This window comes from Schistocerca nitens, chromosome 1, assembly GCF_023898315.1.
Source record: "Schistocerca nitens isolate TAMUIC-IGC-003100 chromosome 1, iqSchNite1.1, whole genome shotgun sequence".
NCBI lineage: Eukaryota > Metazoa > Arthropoda > Insecta > Orthoptera > Acrididae > Schistocerca > Schistocerca nitens.
This window is the reverse complement of record NC_064614.1, coordinates 224,373,377-224,389,046: the sequence shown is the minus strand read 5'-3', so window position 1 is coordinate 224,389,046 and position 15,670 is coordinate 224,373,377. Positions and strand designations below refer to the sequence as shown.

Genomic DNA, 15,670 nt, shown 5'->3' with positions numbered 1-15,670 from the left:
CCATTCAATGCTACGGCCTTACGCCACCTTGAAATGAGGGCCTGTATGCCTGCACGGTACCATTCCACTGGTCGATGTCGGAGCCAACGTCGTACTGCATCAATAACTTCTTCATCATCCGCGTAGTGCCTCCCACGGATTGCGTCCTTCATTGGGCCAAACATATGGAAATCCGACGGTGCGAGATCGGGGCTGTAGGGTGCATGAGGATGAACAGTCCACTGAAGTTTTGTGAGCTCCTCTCGGGTGCAAAGACTTGTGTGAGGTCTTGCGTTGTCATGAGGAAAGAGAAGTTCGTTCAGATTTTTGTGCCTACGAACACGCTGAAGTCGTTTCTTCAATTTCTGAAGAGTAGCACAATACACTTCAGAGTTGATCGTCTGACGATGGGGAAGGACATCGAACAGAATAACCCCTTCAGCGTCCCAGAAGACTGTAACCATGACTTTACCGGCTGAGGGTATGGCTTTAAACTTTTTCTTGGTAGGGGAGTGGGTGTGGCGCCACTCCATTGATTGCCGTTTTGTTTCAGGTTCGAAGTGATGAACCCATGTTTCATCGCCTGTAACAATCTTTGACAAGAAGTTGTCACCCTCAGCCATATGACGAGCAAGCAATTCCGCACACATGGTTCTCCTTTGCTCTTTATGGTGTTCGGTTAGACAACGAGGGACCCAGCGGGAACAAACCTTTGAATATCCCAACTGGTGAACAATTGTGACAGCACTACCAACAGAGATGTCAAGTTGAGCGCTGAGTTGTTTGATGGTGATCCGTCGATCATCTCGAACGAGTGTGTCCGCACGCTCCGCCATTGCAGGAGTCACAGCTGTGCACGGCCGGCCCGCACGCGGGAGATCAGACAGTCTTGCTTGACCTTGCGGCGATGATGACACACGCTTTGCCCAACGACTCACCGTGCTTCTGTCCACTGCCAGATCACCGTAGACATTCTGCAAGCGCCTATGAACATCTGAGATGCCCTGGTTTTCCGCCAAAAGAAACTCGATCACTGCCCGTTGTTTGCAACGCACATCCGTTACAGACGCCATTTTAACAGCTCTGTACAGCGCTGCCACCTGTCGGAAGTCAATGAAACTACACGAGACGAAGCGGGAATGTTTGAAAATATTCCACAAGAAATTTCCGGTTTTTTCAACCAAAATTGGCCGAGAAAAAAAATGTGTTGCATTACTTATTGAACTGCCCTCGTATATTTTTAAAAATAAAGTACATTCAATATGTGTATATTTTCTTACTGAAATACAAACTTTCGTACTCGCGACATTAAATATCAATTTGTGGTTGGTTTAAAAGTTTAATATCTGGTGATGCACTGTAAATTTGTGTACATATAAATGAACAATCACTTTTTAACACGTTTTCATTAGGTCTGTTTCTTGTTTGTTTTTTCGGTACAAATTTTTCAATTGATTTTAAACTAGTTTCCCGTGAAGCTAGAGACTTTAAGCTTTCAACATAGCTCAGAAATGAGTGATACTGTAATATCAACTAGCTTTCGACTCTGATGTGTGGCGGAGGGTACTGTCTGTTCGGCTCCAATTTTGCAATTAATTTTAAACTAACTTCCCGATAAGCTAAGGACTTGAAACTTTCAACGTAACTCAGAACTGGATGACAATGCAATATTAACTCGCTTTCTTTTCTGGTGTGTGGCGGAGAGTAAGTATTTGGTGTAAGAACTGGACACTGGACACTGCAATATTAATTCTCTTTCGAGTCTGTTGAGTGGCGGAGGGGACTTTGTTTTTCAGTCGGTCTGTCTGTTCGGTACAAACTTTGCAACTGATTTTAAACTAACTTCCCGATAAGCTATAGACTTGAAACTTTCAACTTAGCTCAGAACTGGAAAACAATGTGGTATTAAATAATTTTTTTCTGGTGTGTGACGGAGAGTAGGCACTTGGTGTACCACTGCTATTTTATGTACCACTGCTATTTCCTTGTTGCAGTCGCTAATATTTCGCACTTAAGGACCATTGCAGCTAAGCTTACCTGTGAACTCGATTCTTTCTAGTTTTTACATTAGTCGTATTCTCGCGAGGTATGTCTATGAGAAGCAATATATTGGTTGACTCATTTGAAGAGAAACTGAAATAATTCTGAAGATTACCACAAGTCCTGCTGTAATCTCATAAAAATTTTTGAAATCAACTGAAAAATTTCATACAGACAAGACTAAAAAATAGAAAATTACTATTTAAATAAAAAACTTTTTGATATAACGCAGTTTTAAAATGGAATAATAAATATTAAATAATCTTTCATAGCCCCATACAGATTCTTAACGCCATAGTGCTCAAAATTTGTGCTTGTGAATTTTTAATAGCTATGACACTACCTGTAAAACCGAAAACGTCGGGCGTACGTATGTAGCTGGTGAAGTAGTTTTCTGTACAAAATATTTACCTTTCACACAAATAAATGGCTGAATATTCAAATGATTTTGCATTTGTGCACATCATTACACATTGCCTACAAAACGGAATGCAACTGTCGCTAAAACGAGATAAAGTTCCTTTCTTCTCCGTATATTCTTAAGGGAACCAATGCGCTCACCTTTGCACATCCAACCAGGGCTGCAATACGTCCACATTTCCCCGAGTTGGTCCTAGTTTTGAGGGCCTACAAAGGCATGCTGGAGAGATTTTTATACAACTGTCCGGGATAAACCCGAACAATTCTTCCTGCCTGTGGAAATTCGATTGACTTGAAATATATTGTAATAAACCTTTGTAAGTAGACTGTTTAGCTTTTTATCTTGGTAACACCACGTAGCGCTCTGTATGAAAATCACTGACTGTGCTGTGTGCAGTCTGTGGCTGGTTGGCATTATAGAAATATTCGCTATTGTAGTGTTGGGCAGTTGAATGTGAACAGCGCGTAGCGTTGCGCAGTTTGAGGTGAGCCGCCAGCAGTGGTGGATGTGGGGAGAGAGATGGCAGAATTTTGAGAGCGGACGATGTGGACGTGTGCCCATCAGAAAGAGTAAATTTGTAAGACTGGATGTCATGAACTGATAGATATATGATGACTTTCGAACATTATTTAGGTAAATACATTGTTTGATCTCTATCAAAATCTTTCATTTGCTAACTATGCCTATCAGTAGTTAGTGCCTTTAGCAGTTAGAATCTTTTATTTAGCTGTCAGTATTGGCGCTCGCTGTATTGCAGTAGTTCGAGTAACGAAGATTTTTGTGAGGTAAGTGATTCATGAAAGGTATAGGTTATTGTTAGTCAGGGCCATTCTTTTGTAGGGATTATTGAAAGTCAGATTGCGTTGCGCTAAAAATATTGTATGTCAGTTTAGTGTTGATCTGAATAATTAAAGAGCGAAATGTCTGAGTACGTTCAGTTCTGCTCAGCTGTCTGAAAATCAAATAACGTAAGGGGTTTATCAGCACAGTAATTCATTAATTCTTCTAAGGGGACGTTTCACCTTAGTTAAAAATCATTAAAGGAGGACCTAACTATATAGTTTCTTCGTTTTAGCCTACCAAAAATGCAGCGGCAAGCGCTCTTAGCCGCTTTCCTATGCGCATACAGTATGTTCCAAAATTGTCCTTGCACTTTTAAACACGTGTATTTTAGAAAAGAGAATACGTAGAAACGTCCTGTTTGCGGCATACTGTTCACACACAAATAAAGCTGTTTTTTTTTTCTTATTTACCAATGGTAGTTATTCACTGAGCAACCTCCAGCAGTTGGCACAATGTGTGGAATGGTTTGTACAGACCAGATCTGATGCCCGGTCCTGCGGAACTCCTTTACATTTTTTCTTCGGGCGGGACTTCCACGAACTGCGAACTCGCATCAGAGCAGTAATAGCGCACTTTAATAAGGACATCCTAGGTCGGACATGGAACTGGAATATCGCTTAGATAACCTGTGTGCGCTGCAGTCATGGACTGTGCGACTGATCCCGGCGGAGGTTCGAGTCCTCCCTCGGGCATGGGTGTGTGTGTGTGTGTGTGTTTGTCCTTAGGATAATTTAGGTTAAGTGGTGTGTAAGCTTAGGGACTGATGACCTTAGCAGTTAAGTCCCATAAGATTTCACACACACACATTAACCTGTGTGCTACAGACGACGCACTCATTTATGGTGACATCCCGTCTGCCCCCCTCCCCCTCCTTTTTCGTGACAATCAAGATTTTTCTGGCTCTGTTCCGAACTTTTTCAAAAGTAATTCGGGACACCTATGTGTGAATTTCACCTGTATCGGTATGCTGTTGCTGGAAGGGTGTTTTTCCAAATGAGTAATGTATGGAGCAGTGACTAAACACAATTGGTTGTAGAAAGCAGCAATAGCGCACTTTAATAAGGACATCCTAGGTCGGACATGGAACAGGAATATCGCTTAGATAACCTGTGTGCTACAGACGAGGACCTGTCCTGAAACTGTCTTCACTTGCGGATAGTTTAGACTGGGGAGCCTGTGGTGAAGTTCTTACTGTACTGACAGTGTGACTTCAAATGTTTCGGACTACTCGTTTGCCGAGGGCACACTTATTCGTTTTTGGTTTACCAGTCTTGACGTTTGGTATCCTTGTGCGCTCTGTTGTATAAGCGAGCCAAATTGGTCCTTGGTACTACCAGCGAAAAGGTGTGTCACACACTGAAATCTACCACGATTTCAGGGCTCTAGTAGAGAATAAATTGCGATCCGTTTGCCTGATCGCTAGACCGTGAGATTTTTGCATTTCTTTCGTGGCCGCGATCGATTCACAGCTGCTGCCTCCAAGTCTCACCTCCGCCGCACACAACTCACCAGCTGCAAGTTACATCGCCGCACGAAGCGAACTGGGTAACGTACTGCTGCTCCGGCATTGCCAGGGCACACAGATCCCAATCGCCACTTTCTCTCAGCTGCACTTACGTAGAAAAGCTACACTGGATATCATCAATCAAAGTCTGCTCAGCGTCAGATCAATTCACATTGCGTTATCCACAATTTAGGGCCAGAGTACTTGACTCACTTCTGCCACACAGGATCCTTGTCGATTGTAGTCATAAACCGCTTGTTAGTTGTTTACGGTATTCAATCAGTAACTTGTTAGCATAATTTATGTCTGCTTTTTCTTTCGAAAAATAAACGTTGTTAGAACACTAAAAAATTATGCCCACACAGTCAATCATTTAAACAGTCCCTACCAGCATTACCTTTCATTACGAATTACTTTAACTGACCAACACCACTCCTTTTCCTCTTTCCTCTTTCCCCTACTTGCACGAAGAAAGAAAGGAGAGGATGTTAGACTTTAGCAACTGTGCGGTATCACAGAAATAGATAGGACAGAGACGGAAAGCGATCATGGCCTGTTCAAATACCATCCTGGTATTCACCTGATATTATGCAGAACACAAATGGAAAACCTAAGCCTTCACATCAAGAATAGCGTTTAAACGTTACTCTTGAACCGACTCGATGATCGCTATTGCTACTCATATTTCCTGCTACCAATGATGTCTACCAGTCGTGGACTACACCGGAAGAAGATGTCCCACGATACTTTTAAAACTATTTCTGCAATGACCACCTGGTTTGTAACGTTGTTGTCTGAGTTGTACTTGTCACACTTTAAGAAGGTGAACAACTACTGTATGAGTGCAGATTAAAATTTGTTTCAGTACTTGCATTCCAACCAGCCTCTTCGTTCACGTTAACCGTTGCATCACCGCTATTTAGCAAACTCAGAGACGAAGGCTTTTGGTGGAATGGTCAATCTCAACGTACTGAAAATAATAACAAATGTTGAGGTTACCTGACGTGAACAATCGGTGCAGGAGGTGATAATTTGTACTGTAGTCTCTTATGAAATTTTTATTTATTTGCCAAGATAGCCACGTTAACGTGTTAGTGGCTTACTACACTCATGCTCATAAATTAAGGATAATTGCAGAATGTGGTGCCACATAACGTGGCACTACACAAAACTGGCGCTAATAGCATAGGCACATAGGGAACACACACACAGCACAGATATGTAAGTCCACGTTATTGAGAAAGCCGTCCCGAAACACATGTGTTACAAAACGCCACTGTTTCCTGCGCATGTACCCCGACATCAATATGGGATATGATCACCATGCACACGTACCCAGGCCGCACAACGGGTTGGCATACTCTGGATCAGGTGGTCGAGCAGCTGCTGGGGTTATAGCCTTCCATTCTCTCACCAGTGCTTGTTGGAGCTCCTGAAGTGTCTTAGGGGTTTGAAGACATGTAGCGATACATCGGCCGAGAACATCCCAGACGTGCTCGATGGGGTTTAGGTCTGGAGAACAGGCAGGCCACTCCATCCGCCTGATATGTTCTGTTTCAAGGTACAATTCCACGATGACAGCTCGGTGGGGCCGTGCGTTATCACCCATCAGGAGGAAGGTGGGACCCACTGCACCCCTGAAAAGGCAGACATACTGATGCAAAACGATGTCCTGATACACCTGTCCCGTTACAGTTCCTCTGTCAAAGACATGCAGGGGTATACGTGCACCAATCATAATTCTACCCCACACCATCAAACCACGACGTCCATACAGGCCCCTTTCAAGGACACTAAGCCTCCAGTCGCTCTAGTATTCTACCCCTCATAACATCAATATCTGTTCTTTGAGCTATTTTCAACACACAGTCACCATTAGCACGTCTGAAAACGTCTGCACACTTACTCGCTGCGCTGTACTCTGACCTGCACCAACACACCTCTGCGTATGTGGACTGCTGCCAGCGCCACCGTGCGACAACAGCAGGTCAAATGCACCGCTTGGTCATACCCCGAGGTGATTTAAACCTGCAAACCGCTCACCAGAGCGTCGTTTCACCATGTATGAGCATTATCCTTAATTTATGAGCATGAGTGTAGTTTCGGCAATATAAACTGCCATGTTCAGATCCGTAAACGGGGGCAGTGATATGCTGTCCAGTCAGATTAAAGTGACCACCTATCAAAAGCCTGAATAATCACCTCTTGCAGTGCGGATCGCTGCGAGACGTGTAGTAAGAGAGTCAAAGAAGTTGTGGAAGGTACTGGCAGGGATGTGGAGCCATGACGACTTCATCACCGTGGCCAGCTGCGTTAGGTTTATCGGTTCAGGAACCATGGCGCGAACAGCACGATAGAGATGGTCCCATAGAATGTCGAAGCAAATGCATCCAGGGGAGGACATGATCCCCAAGGATAGATGCATACTTGTGTTGACTGTGCCATCCCAAAATGACGAGATCATCCTGGGAATGGCACCGAAATATTCCCCAGACCGTAATGCTCCTTCCTCCAGCCTGGACCCTTCCAACGATTGTTGTAGGCTGTTTGCTGTAGACGTTTCATGCCGCACACACCAAATGCCATGTGTTCGATGGAGCACAAAACGTGATTCATCGGAAAAGGCCACCCATCACAACTCAGGAGACGTCCAGTTGACGTTTTGATGTGCAAATTCCAGCCCACATCGCCAGTGAGCTGCAGTCAGCAAGGGTGAACAAACCAGGCACCCGCTTCGGAGACCCACAAGCTGTGACGTCCACTGAACGGTCATTGAAGACACTGTTGGTAACTCATTGGTTCATCTGGGCGGTCAGCTGCTCAAGAATTGCTCGTCTATTTGCCCACATCTTCGCAGCCGTAGTTCACCCCGTCATCTAAGGCCCGTGGCGCACCAAAGTGCCTCGGGGCCGGTTTTGAATAGCGCCATTTTGCTATGCACGGTGTACTTTAACCACGGCAACACGTGGACGGTTTACGGACTTAGCCGTTTTGGGAAAGCTTCCACCCCTGGCCCGACAAGCAGCGTGTCCTTTTGGACGTTAGATAAATCGCACCATTTCTGCATTACAACGACTGCAACGTTTTCTGCTCCGCCCTCCCCTCCCCCCACCCATCCCTCGCACCCTACACTCTTTGTATACCCCCCTGCTGGCACCTGCTACCTGTGAGTTGTTATTATTCAGGGTGTTTATAAATGAATATCGGGGTTTTAACGCTTTATAATATTTATTGCAATAAACTTACAGTTATAAATGATATGTCAAATGAAAGAGCAACTCAAACAGTTGTGAAACTTCCTGGCAGATTAAAACTGTTTGCCGAAGACTCGAACTCGGGACCTTTGTCTTTCGCCCGCGAAAGGCAAAGGTCCCGAGTTCGAGTCTCGGTCCGGCACACAGTTTTAATCTGCCAGGAAGTTTCATATCAGCGCACACTCCGCTGTAGAGTGAAAATTTCATTCTTCAAACAGTTGTGTTTGGCACCAGTGCGCATGCGCAGCGCTCAATGTTTCCGCCGCAATCCGCTAGACACCGGTTGTAGCGAAGATGGCCAAGCGCTGGGTAGGCCGCAAGGTGCCCAATGACAGGGCTTGCTTTGCATGGCCTCCACGTTCACACGATCTAACGCCGTGCGATTTTTTTCCTTTGGAGCTTCATCAAGGATCGTGTGTACGTGCCTCCGCTACAAGCAGACCTCCCTGAATTAAGAAACCGGATTGAAGCAGCTGTTGCTACAATCACTGAAGACACACTTGTCAACGTTTGGGAAGAACTCGGCTATAGACTTGATGTGTGCCGTGTGACAAATGGTGCTCACATTGAACATTTATAAGGTTCTTGGTAAAACTGTTTGAGTTGCTCTTTCATTTGACATATCATTTATAACTGTAAGTTTAATATAACAAATATTATAAAGCGTTAAAACCCCGATACTCATTTATAAACACCCTGTGTGTCGACGTCGAACATAGGCGATGATCACATTAATGTGAATGGAGCATGTCATTACATATTAGATTGATTTAAACTACTTTGTCACAAGTAGAACTTTTGTAAGAGGACTATTTTTTGATGATGTTATTGGATATGTTACTATTTGTAAAGGAAAATGATATTTTTTAAGAATTGTGGTGAGAAAAACAGTTGTTAGGCAACGGTATCTGTGTCTGCAATGACAGCATCGTGAAGTCGTAGAATCTTTGACAGTCAGTAGTGGAAAGCTGCGGTGTGCAGTAGGTAGGGATTCGTTGACTCACTTTTGGAACTATGAGACTTGCAGATTTATTATGAAGAGGAATGATGACCTGGATAGCATACAGACATAAAAAAGGTTTTCCAATGAAGAACAAGGTATTATTTGATGAGGTAAAAAGTTTAATTTCATTTTTGTAGACTTGTATTGTTGGTCCACTTTACCCTCGAGACAGTCGAGTTTTTGATAATTATTATATTGTTTGATCTGAGTTAATTTACTGTAGCATGGGTGTTATTGGATTAAATGAATATTCATATTAGAGTCTATAATTTCTTTTATAAGTTCGTTCCCAACTGAAATTTCAGTTGGGTCATGTGTTTCATTGGTATTGTGCATCAAGATTATGAATCCAACTTCTCTGAACGAACTGTAGTTAGTTTTCAGCAGTATTTTTTCGCTGTTGCGGAGTCTTGCTGTGTTGCTGTTTCTGCCAGTGGTTCATCTTGCAGGTGAGATTCATAATACGTGATTGTTTTGTTTCTTTTGCGTAATGTAGATTCTGTCAGTTTCTTTACTTTGCCAGAGCCATATGTCAGTGCAGAAATTTTCGTCTGTTTCAAGTTACATTCTTACACAGGTCGACATTACAGTTTTTTTAATGCAGCTATCTTTTTCTTCATACAATTCGCACTGACCAAATCTGCTGAGCGTGAAATTATTGGTTTACTTATTTATTGCCTTATGAATAGGATCTATTTTCACACATAGGATTCTTTTCAGTTTCATGTAAGTGACGTGGCTTTGAGCCCAGTAGAACATTTAGGTTGTCAGTTCACATTCCCAGGTTTGTATTTACCACAACACACACACAAGTGAAGGCTGTTTACTTACATTTTCTTAGCCACGTTGTGCACTACTGGCCATTAAAATTGCTGCACCACGAAGATGACGTGCTACAGACGCGAAATTTAACCGACAGGAAGAAGATGCTGTGATATGCAAATGTTTAGCTTTTCAGAGCATTCACACAAAGTTGGTGCCGGTGGCGACACCTACAACGTGCTGACATGAGGAAAGTTTCCAACCGATTTCTCATACACAAACAGCAGTTGACCGGCGTTGCCTGGTGAAACGTTGTTGTGATGCCTCGTGCAAGGAGGAGAAATGCGTACCATCACGTTTCAGACTTTGATAAAGGTCGGATTGTAGCCTATCGCGATTGCGGTTTGTCGTATCGCGACATTGCTGCTCGCGTTGGTCGAGATCTAATGACTGTTAGCAGAATATGGAATCAGTGGGTTCAGGAGGGTAATACGGAACGCCGTGCTGGATCCCAACGGCCTCGTATCACTGGCAGTCGAGATGACAGGCATCTTATCCGCATGGCTGTAAAGGATCGTGCAGCCATGTCTCGATCCCTGAGTCAACAGATGGGGACGTTTTCAAGAAAATAACCATTTGCACGAACAGTTCGACGACGTGTGCAGCAGCATGGACTATCAGCTCGGAGACCATGGCTGCGGTTACCCTTGACGCTGCATCACAAACAGGAGCGCCTGCGATGGTGTACTCAACGACGAACCTGGGTGCACGAATGGCAAAATGTCATTTTTTCGGATGAATCCAGGTTCTGTTTACAGCATCATGATGGTCGCATCCGTGTTTGGCGACATCGCGGTGAACGCACATCGGAAGCGTGTATTCGTCATCGCCATACTGGTGTATCACCCGGCGTGATGGTATGGGGTGCCATTGGTTACACGTCTCGGTCACCTCTTGTTCGCACTCTGAACAGCGGACGTTACATTTCAGATGTGTTACGACCCGTGGCTCTACCCTTCATTCAATCCCTGCGAAACCCTACATTTCAGCAGCATAATGCACGACCACATGTTGCAGGTCTTGTACGGGCTTTCTGGATACAGAAAATGTTCGACTGCTGACCTGGCCAGCACATTCTCCAGACCTCTCACCAATTGAAAACGTGTGGTCAATGGTGGCCGAGCAACTGGCTCGTCACAATACGCCAGTCACTACTATTGATGAACTGCGGTATCGTGTTGAAGCTGCATGGGCAGCTGTACCTGTACACGCCATCCAATCTTTGACTCATTGCCGAGGCGTATCAAGGCCGTTATTACGGCCAGAGGTGGTTGTTCTGGGTACTGATTTCTCAGGATCTTTCCATCCAAATTGCGTGAAAATGTAATCACATGTTAGTTCTAGTATAATATATTTGTCCAATGAATACCCGTTTATCATCTGCATTTCTTCTTGTAGCAATTTTAATGGGCAGCAGTGTATATTCTTCTTGTGACAGAGTGGTTTAAATAATTCTGCGATGTAGCTACCACAGCCCGGTTTTACGAGTCTGAAGATGTCAGTTTTTATTGCTGGAAGTAGTGATCGTCTAGTGTAATAACGTAGCAATCTTGGTAAATAAATATAAGTTTTCATAAGAAGACTACAGCACAACAACAAATGTGCCAGAAGAGATGAGGATATCTTCCTATACTTTCGCATTTGTCAATATAAAAGTGATTTTTCACATTTTATGAACCGACAATAGCCCTGTGAGCGTTGTTAGCAGCTGGCTCGCTCCCACCACTGACTCCCTTAAAGGGCTGGCCTGTTCGTGGTTTTCCCACGTACATTACGCTATCGGTCTGACGTGGCAGGGGTCGCTGCCCTCTGACGACCGCCGGACTGCGTGCAGAAGGAGCTGAGGTTGCGGCCAATGACCCGACACACTCTGTATGCATAGATTCCTCCCATTACAGCAGCGGCGAGCATTACTTGCCTTTCAGAGGTTTTGTTTGCGGCCAGCCATCTATTTCACCGTAATATGTTCAATTTTTAGTCTCTTAGGCATAATGAGCAACTCTTTTTCGCCACCAATAACAGTCCCGTGTGTTGTTAAAACTTCATTCATTTATACATTTCGAGCATAGCCCATTACCAGAATAAAAAACAAAAGAACTTAATACAGACTATTCCGTCACTTGATGCACCAGTCAACATCAATATTACGACAGATATCGTTTGACACTATGTTCTGTGTTAAATCCTTTTATCTGAAATGCTGATGATAGGCTGTGCTAGAAACCCATAAAAATTAAGTTTTAACATGAAGCTGAGTGTTATTATTAGCGGCGAAAAAGACGTGCTCAGTAACTCGCACAATACTCACAGGTCTCGTGCTCCACTTTACGTCGCAACTTAAAACTATTTCATGCATTTCATTAATTATATTTGCACAACTGGATAAGTACATCTACGTACATACTCTGCAAGCCATTATAATGTGCATGTCTGAGGGTACTTACTGCCAGTCATTCCTTTTCCTGTCGCACTCGCAAATGAAGCGTGTAAAAGACGACTGTCTATATGGTTCCGTACGAGCCATAAATTTCTTTCATTTATCTTCGCAGTCCTTACGTGAGATGTAGATTGCTGGTAGTAAAACTGTTCTGTAGTCTCTCGCAAATGCCTGTTCTCTAAACTTTCTCAGTACGGTTTCGCAAAAATAACGCCGACTTTCATCCAGGGATTCCCATTTGAGTTCGAGGAGCATTTTAGTAACACTCGCAATTTTTGCACGCCTCTGAATTGCTTCGATGTCTTCCCTTAATCCGACCTGATGGGGTACTCATTTGCATTGACTTAGATTTTTCCACATTTAGAAATTCTGTCTATTCGTATATCCTCGCACAGTCACCCAACTGCGACACTTCGGTACGCTACAGCGTCTTCAGCCAAGAGTCGCAGATTGCTGCTCACCTTACCCCTGAGATCGTTTATGTAAGAATGGTATAAATTGCGACGGCTGGACGAGTATTTGCACCCTGGTTCTGTGTAACGCAAGTCCAGTCTCTTAATTATAGTGCCACCTCGTTTGGTTATTTGTAATTCTACATGCGTTAGGGCAAGAGATTAACTTGAGGGGATGGCCGAGCGGTTCTAGGCGCTACATTCGCAGGTTCGAATCCTGCCTCAGGCATCGATGTGTGTGACGTCCTTAGGTTAGTTACGTTTAAGTAGTTCCAAGTTCCATGGGACTGATGACCTCAGAAGTTAAGTCCCATAGTGCTCAGAGCCATTTGAACCATTAACATGGGGAAGAAATTAATTCGTGTATCAGTATCTGAGCAAACAGCCGTCTTCATTCATATCTCTGCAGCTTTACAGTGTATCTTGACACAGTTTCATTCCATTAATTTTAACTTAGACATCCTTATTTATGTCTTTCATGTGAATTTAGCTGGTACCTTAAATACCAGCCCAGAGGCGATTTATTGCTACGGCTTTACGATGCAGAAATAAATGTGATACCATGACAGGACATTTCTCCTCCATCCTGCTGCTGCCAATCGTTCCGTTTCCTGTTTCACTCGCAAAACGACTGTCTATTTGCTTCAATACGAGCTTTAATTTCTTTCAGCTTACCTTCGCGGTCTCTCCAAATTTGATGCCATATGAAACAGAATATGCGTTTTAGATGTGGTGCTCCAAAAGGATGCTGAAAATTACGTTGAGGAATGAGGAGATTCTCCACAGAATCGACGAGGAAAGAATGATGTGAAAACTAATAATAAGAATAACGGAAAAAATAACAGCGCATGTGCTAAGACATCAAGGAATCACTTCAGATGCGCTAGTGGGAAACAGAAGGAGCAAACATTTTAAAACAAGAAAGAGACTGAAATATATAGGACAAATAATTGACAACGTTGAATGTAAGTGCTACACTGACAAGAGCAGATTGGCACAGGAGAGGAAACAGTGCTGTTCAACATCAGATCAGTCAATATACTGATGGGAAAAAAAGAGGAAAAAAGAAACACGAAAATACAAAAAAGCTGCCGGGGATGCGAGAGACTGTTGGACTATCGTGTGGATAGAATCGGGAAAGGGCCAGTTTCGAAAGCATTCGGAAATAACAGACTGTGATTTCCTGGCGCCTGCGAGAGGAAATTTCTTGAAAGCTAAAGGTCGACGTCCCTTGGCTTTTAAGAAATTCCTCTCCCAGGTAATCACAGTCTGCTATATTACGCCGAAAGTAGTTGAAGCACGACGTAATGAGCAGTAAACGATACAGTGTCTGAAGGCGACTACTTCTGCTACAACCTGCACGTCGGCAACCTGCTAGCTCCGAAGTCAGAAATGACGGAAATTTGTGGAACAACTGATAGAGGTATATAAAGACGGAGAATGTACATATATTTCGCAATGCACCACCCACCTCTCAGTTTTTCAACTGGGGCTCGACGGCAAACAATTCATAAGTGCTATTAATTGACCCAAAGACTGCAGTAGAAATGGGAAGTTTAACCCTCCCTTAGCTGGCCGGTTGTATCATGTTTCGTGGTTGTATCTGGGATAACTCGCTACTATGTGGAACAAGCTAACAGGATTATACACTCCTGGAAATTGAAATAAGAACACCGTGAATTCATTGTCCCAGGAAGGGGAAACTTTATTGACACATTCCTGGGGTCAGATACATCACATGATCACACTGACAGAACCACAGGCACATAGACACAGGCAACAGAGCATGCACAATGTCGGCACTAGTACAGTGTATATCCACCTTTCGCAGCAATGCAGGCTGCCATTCTCCGATGGAGGCGATCGTAGAGATGCTGGATGTAGTCCTGTGGAACGGCTTGCCATGCCATTTCCACCTGGCGCCTCAGTTGGACCAGCGTTCGTGCTGGACGTGCAGACCGCGTGAGACGACGCTTCATCCAGTCCCAAACATACTCAATGGGGGACAGATCCGGAGATCTTGCTGGCCAGGGTAGTTGACTTACACCTTCTAGAGCACGTTGGGTGGCACGGGATACATGCGGACGTGCATTGTCCTGTTGGAACAGCAAGTTCCCTTGCCGGTCTAGGAATGGTAGAACGATGGGTTCGATGACGGTTTGGATGTACCGTGCACTATTCAGTGTCCCCTCGACGATCACCAGTGGTGTACGGCCAGTGTAGGAGATCGCTCCCCACACCATGATGCCGGGTGTTGGCCCTGTGTGCCTCGGTCGTATGCAGTCCTGATTGTGGCGCTCACCTGCACGGCGCCAAACACGCATACGACCATCATTGGCACCAAGGCAGAAGCGACTCTCATCGCTGAAGACGACACGTCTCCATTCGTCCCTCCATTCACGCCTGTCGCGACACCACTGGAGGCGGGCTGCACGATGTTGGGGCGTGAGCGGAAGACGGCCTAACGGTGTGCGGGACCGTAGCCCAGCTTCATGGAGACGGTTGCGAATGGTCCTCGCCGATACCCCAGGAGCAACAGTGTCCCTAATTTGCTGGGAAGTGGCGGTGCGGTCCCCTACGGCACTGCGTAGGATCCTACGGTCTTGGCGTGCATCCGTGCGTCGCTGCGGTCCGGTCCCAGGTCGACGGGCACGTGCACCTTCCGCCGACCATTGGCGACAACATCGATGTACTGTGGAGACCTCACGCCCCACGTGTTGAGCAATTCGGCGGTACGTCCACCCGGCCTCCCGCATGCCCACTATACGCCCTCGCTCAAAGTCCGTCAACTGCACATACGGTTCACGTCCACGCTGTCGCGGCATGCTACCAGTGTTAAAGACTGCGATGGAGCTCCGTATGCCACGGCAAACTGGCTGACACTGACGGCGGCGGTGCACAAATGCTGCGCAGCT

At 44.8% G+C, this 15,670-nt stretch overlaps 1 protein-coding gene across 1 annotated transcript in view; it reads right to left on the bottom strand.

The window, feature by feature from the left end:
- Nucleotides 1–15,670, bottom strand: part of LOC126238244 (cadherin-86C-like) — a 333,139-nt gene that overhangs the window by 162,028 nt on the left and 155,441 nt on the right. The gene's annotated exons all lie outside the window — the stretch shown is intronic.